Source organism: Lissotriton vulgaris, chromosome 4_1 (genome assembly GCF_964263255.1).
Source record: "Lissotriton vulgaris chromosome 4_1, aLisVul1.2, whole genome shotgun sequence".
NCBI lineage: Eukaryota > Metazoa > Chordata > Amphibia > Caudata > Salamandridae > Lissotriton > Lissotriton vulgaris.
Genome location: NC_141691.1, coordinates 542,990,965 through 542,996,992, shown reverse-complemented (window position 1 = coordinate 542,996,992; position 6,028 = coordinate 542,990,965). Strand labels below are relative to the sequence as shown.

Here is a 6,028-nt window from a genome sequence, read left to right as displayed (position 1 = left end):
ATATCGCGCACCCGCAATCCACTGCTGATGTCACATATTACATCATTCATGACATGGTCAGTGACATCACTGATGACATCACTGATGACATCTCAAATGACATCACTGATGACAACATCCAGTGACTGTATGTTTCTGTAAAGTTAAAATATGTCTTACATATTGAAGAATGAGTGGATGTATAAGTGTCTGGATGAAGGATTTAGTAGGTGCATGACTGACTGTATGAGTGAGTGATTAAATGTGTCTCACTGAATGCATGGGTTAGTGACTAAACTGTCTTAATTTGTGCATCATTATGTCTGTTGTTCTGTAAACTGTTGCATGTGTTGATAAGTAGCTATATGTGTAACTATATGGGTTATTGATTGGTTGCCCAAGTATTTGTATGGGAGACTGAGTGTGTGTGTGGGTGGCTGGGAGGTGTATGACTGTGCATAGATGTGTGAGCAGTTGATTCACTAGATGTATGGTTTCAAAAGTGCATGTGGAAACAGCTGTATGGGCGGTTGACTGTGTGCATGAGTGTATTGGTGAGTGAATGGATATCTCAGTGCTACATGTCAAAGTAAGTACATATGTAAAACACAGTACATGTGAGAGTTGACATATATAAATAACTGTGCATAAGAGCCAGTGAATGCGTGAGTGGCTGTATGGATCATTGTGAACTTGTATCAGGGATTGTATAAGAGAGTAAATATGTGTTAGTATATGTTTGAATAAGTAATGTTTGTATAACTGTATAGTTGAGGAAATGGAGGTGTGATTGATTCTTTGCATGACTGACTAGGTGTGTGAGTAACTCCATGGATGAGTGACAGTCTGTGAGTGTCTGTTTACACTGATTGTATCTAAGGTTATATTAGAGTCTGAAGAGGTTCATCGTATTATCACATGAATGATATCATCAGTGATGTGATCAGTAATGTCAAATGAGATGTCATCAGTGATGTCATCAGTGATGTCATTTGAGATGTCATCAGTGATGTCACTGAGCATGTCATGAATGATGTAATATGTGACATCATCAGCAGTGGATTGCGGGTGCGCGATATATAGTTAGTGCAACTAACTATATATGGAATTTCAATGGTTTTGTGTGAGTAAAATAAGGTTTTGTAAATGCGAATTCCTAACTATATATGGTCTATAACCTATGGTTTTTTCAGTGAATATATATATATATATATATATATATATATATATATATATATATATATATATATATATATATTCCCAAGTTTGCCCATGCAATGAGGACGCCACTCCACAATGGTAAGTTCACCTGAACTCTTTATTTTCAAACCGGCTTTCATTTCTGAAATCTTCTGTTTCCCTAATGCATTTCGGAGTTTACTGCTCCTTCCTCCGAGGGAAGCCTGAAAGAGTCACATTGAAACCCTGCACACCTTGCGTCTGCAAGGAGGAACTTTTCTTTCCTGTTGTCAGCACAAAGGTATTTACAATGCAAACTGGCACGAATTTCTGAGGCCCACTGGAGGGCGTGTAAAATGATTTAAAAGTGACCTGCAAGCGCACAGAGAATGTGACACTGCACGAAATTTGAACTACAAATCCCAGCAGGCAAGAACTCTTGGTGAAAGCCCAAAGGTGGGCGAAATGAAAACTAATTCATGCAAGGTGTGCAGGGTTTCACTGTGACTCTTTCAGGCTTCCCTCGGAGGAAGGAGCAATAAGCTCCGAAATGCATTAGGGAAACAGAAGATTTCAGAAATGAAAGCCGGTTTGAAAATAAAGAGTTCAGGTGAACTTACCATTGTGGAGTGGCGTCCTCATTGCATGGGCAAACTTGGGAACATATATACATATATACATATACATATACATATATACATATACATATACATATATTTTTTTTTCCAAAATGGCCCCAGTCAGGACTATTGTGTCTTGTGAGCAAGGTCTCTGCGAGACCGAAACGCGTCGAGTAATGTGACTTCAAATAGCTGTTATGGAATAAAAACAACGAAGATCGCACGGATTTCGTGATCGTCATTTAAAGAAATCCTGAGTGTGCGCGAGTTACTGCCTTGGCGGAATGGGATTTGATATATATATATATATATATATATCTATATATATATATATATATTGAAACCACATGTGCCAAGTCATAACTGCCACGTCTCCATACTGCACTTTATTTACACTTTATCGAAAACCAACGGCTGGTAACACATTGTTACACGCCATGAGTTTCCACCCTCGAGAATGGATTATGAGTATCCCATATGGGGAAAGCTTGAGAACTATTCGCAACTGTAGTAGTAAGGAGAGTTGTGAGGGAGAACTACTAACATTGAAGATACGCTTTAAAGCCAGAGGCTTCACTGAAACCTGTGTCAATTCAGCAATTTCCAAAGCCATAAAACAAGAGAAGAAGTTCTCTTTAGTAAGAGTAATACTAGGAAGAGAAAGGAAAGCGCTGAGAAAAATGAGTGCAGAATGATAACTACATTCAATACTCAACACAATCAGGTGAGAAGCATTTTAACCAAACACTGGCATCTTATACGTAGTGATCCAGTTTTGGGAAAAATTGTTGTAAGAATTGTTAAAAGCTGAGGGATACTGGCCGAAGCGAAGTATTTACCCCTACCTGTGTGAAAGTGCTGTTTTGCCCACTCTGAGATGATTCCGAGGTGAGTTGCCGGTACACTTGGGGATGAAAGCATGCGTCTAAACCGTGAACTGAGTGCTGTAAACTTATGTGCTCTGGGCGCTGTAGCATACTGGCCAAAGCGAAGTATTTACTCCTATCAGGGATGAAAGCGTGTGACCAAACTGTGAGCTCAGTGCTGTAAACTGATGTGCTGTGGGCGCTGTAGCATACTGGCCGAAGCGAAGTATTTACCCCTACCGGTGTGAAAGTGCTGTTTTGCGCACTGTGAGATGGTGTTGAGGTGAGGGGTCAGTAAACTTGGGGATGAAAGTGTGTGCCTAAACTGTGAGCTGAGTGCTCTGTAGCATACTGGCCTAAGAAAAGTATTTACCCTTACCGGTGTGAAAGTGCTGTTTTGCCTAGAGTGAGATGGTGCTGAGGTGAGGCACCAGTAAACTTGGGGACGAAACTGTGAGCTGAGTGCTGTAAACGGATGTGCTCTGGGCGCTGTAGCATACTGGCCGCTGTAGCATAGGTATGCAAGTGGTGTTACTATGCGTTTAGAGTATAGCGGGAGTGGTAGGCAAACTACTCACTGGTATTGGTCTGAAGACTCTGGGATGAAATTGTGAGTCTAAGTCGTGAGCTGATTTCTGTAAAGTGATGTGCTGTGGGCGCTGTAGGATACTGGCTGCGGTAGCATACCTGTGTAAGTAGTGTTAGTATGCGTTTATACTATAGAGGGAGTGAGATGCGAACTACTCACCTCTACCTGTCTGAAGACTTGAATGCAGTGTTTTAGCAAGCAGGAATAAAGAAATAATTGTGAAGAATATAATGCAGAATGTTGCAATGCCACAGAAGACAAATGGTGAAATGAGGTGTGAGTAAGAAAGTGGCTGTGTGTAATAAAGGGATGGAGTTTGAAAATGATATAGAAAGTGTCTTTATTTAAGTGCCATAATTGGACCCACTAGTGCAAGAGCTAGGGCGTCCAGCTGATGCAAACTTGAACTGCTTCTGCTGTATTCAAACGTAAGCTCCTGCATCAGTGAATTCCATATTACATGTTACAGTTCCATGTGACATAGAAAATACCTATTAGAATTGAATGACTCTAAATTCTATAAGGAAAATAAAGGCAGGATATGATTACCACATGTATCCTTTAATAAAGAAAGAAGAAAAAAAAGAAATTGCAAAATGTAATCATAAAACCTTTTAGGTACTCTGGTACTGCTTTTTTGTAACACAAAATTATCAACAGTAAAACAGTCAGCAGTGTGTTGTATAGTAGATTCAATGTGGTGCATGTCAGAATTGGTACAAGTTCTACCCACATTGGAACTTTGAGGAGGAATAGAAACATTGCGCTTCTGAGAAGCACATTTGGTAACTTTCTAGTCAAACCATTCATTATTGTCTTGAGCTGTTTAAAAAAACATTTTTGTGTAGAGAGCTAAGGCATCGAACTGAGACAAATTCCAACCACTTCTGCTGTATTCAAACCAAAGCCCCTGCATCAGTGAATTGCACATTACATAAACATATGTGACAAACAATATCTATTAGACATGAATAACAGACATAAACAATAGCTATTAGACATGAATGACTAAATTGTATAATGAAAATGAAGGTACGATACGATTACCACACTGTGCCAACGAGTTCCTAAACAAAGTCGTCTTTTTTCATTTTTATCGTCAGGTTGTGAGCAGTGGCTGAGTATGGGTAAGTTTGTGTGAAAGGGCTTCGTGGAGAACAGGCAGGCAGAGAGGAAAGTGCACAAAGAATAGACGTGGTTTCTAAATGGGTGTTGGGTTTAGACTAATTTAGCAAGTAAATAGCGTATTTGCATAGATCATACATCACCCATCCCTGGTTAGAGTGGAGACATAAGGGCCAATAATGAAGATAGAGTTCAAATGTCTGAGTACACTTAGCAAGATATTATATCCAAGTAGTAGAATTAAAGCGTATTATAAAAAATGTAAAGGAAAAAGTCAAAAAGATGGAAATAATCCATCCAAGAATAACGTGAGTTTCTTACAAGTCTTGGAGATTGCAGTCCAGAAGTTCTTCAGCGGCTTGAGATTAATAATGTTCCAAGAGGCTATTGTTGTCATTGTGTAAGAAAAGCTAAGCGATCCAATTCATATCCTCGAAGGGACAGTAATGTTCCTTGAATGTTGGAGCGGCAATTTGAATTGGCAGGCAATCTGCGATGTTGTGAAAGGTCGCGCGTTGCAGGAGATCTTTTGCGGCTGCGCAGAAACCCCATTCCACCACAATACCTTTTTGCATTGCATTGCATACGCCATTTCTCCACTGCCAGAACAATCACGTTCATGGTTTTCAAGATACTGCATTATCTGCTGTATATCGGGAGCGATTGTTGGGATGTTGGCAAGACATTGATCCATTCGTCAGTTGAACGGGCAAGTTTTGTAATGAAAAGATGGCTGTACGCATATTGCATATGTGTAAATAAATGTTATGTTGTAGCTGGTTCCAATATTAGATAGAGGCAGGTAGCCAAAAAGTTTTTCCATTTTTTACCAGTATTGATGTAGCTTGGCGTAGAGGCATATTCTGTTGGACATAGTTGTTACCACAGAGAGCGTAGCTATTTTTTACAAGCAGAATTAGTAGTAAGATGGCCGCAGAGAGAGCGAGAATTATGGGGACTATTTCTGTTATTCCAGAGATGATCGAATGAATGAAGTCTGCTTTTAAAAGAAAAACTGTTTCAAAGCATGGTAGAAAGCCGTAGGAGACTGTGTTAAAAAAGTGTGCCAGACCTGGAGTGTGAGATGTGTTGAAAATTGTATAACAATTCACAAAGTGTAATTGGAGGTTCGTACTGATGCTTTAATATAAACTTTGATACACCCACTCTAAAAAACAGACTACTATTTTTGAATATATTCACACAACAATGCCTGATACTACATACCACCGACTATTTCCTAGGTCTATACACACATCCAGTGACTTATACATGCAGTTACTTATCATTACAGTTCTATCATATGTATTCATACACATATACATACAGTCACACTCTCCCACTCTTCCATAGAGTTACTCACACACCTAGTCAGTCATGCAAAGGAGGAATTACATACTCATTTACTCATGTATGCAGTTGTACACACCACCCGAGTTATTTATACACACACCACATCACTTTTTTTGCAGATACTAACACATACTTACTGTTTTATACAATCACTGATACAAGCAGACACTCATTTATATACCCACTCTTCAATTAACTTACTCTCACGTGAGAAAAGGAGATTAACTGAGCATAGAGCTTGTGGGAAAGGCTAGGCAGATCATATTTGAACTTGTATTGTCTACATGGATAACAGCACAGCACTTTATTTGCACCAA

At 39.4% G+C, this 6,028-nt stretch overlaps 1 protein-coding gene across 1 annotated transcript in view; it reads right to left on the bottom strand.

Moving 5' to 3' along the window:
• Nucleotides 1-6,028, bottom strand: part of LOC147722214 (rho GTPase-activating protein 6-like) — a 787,911-nt gene that overhangs the window by 669,026 nt on the left and 112,857 nt on the right. The gene's annotated exons all lie outside the window — the stretch shown is intronic.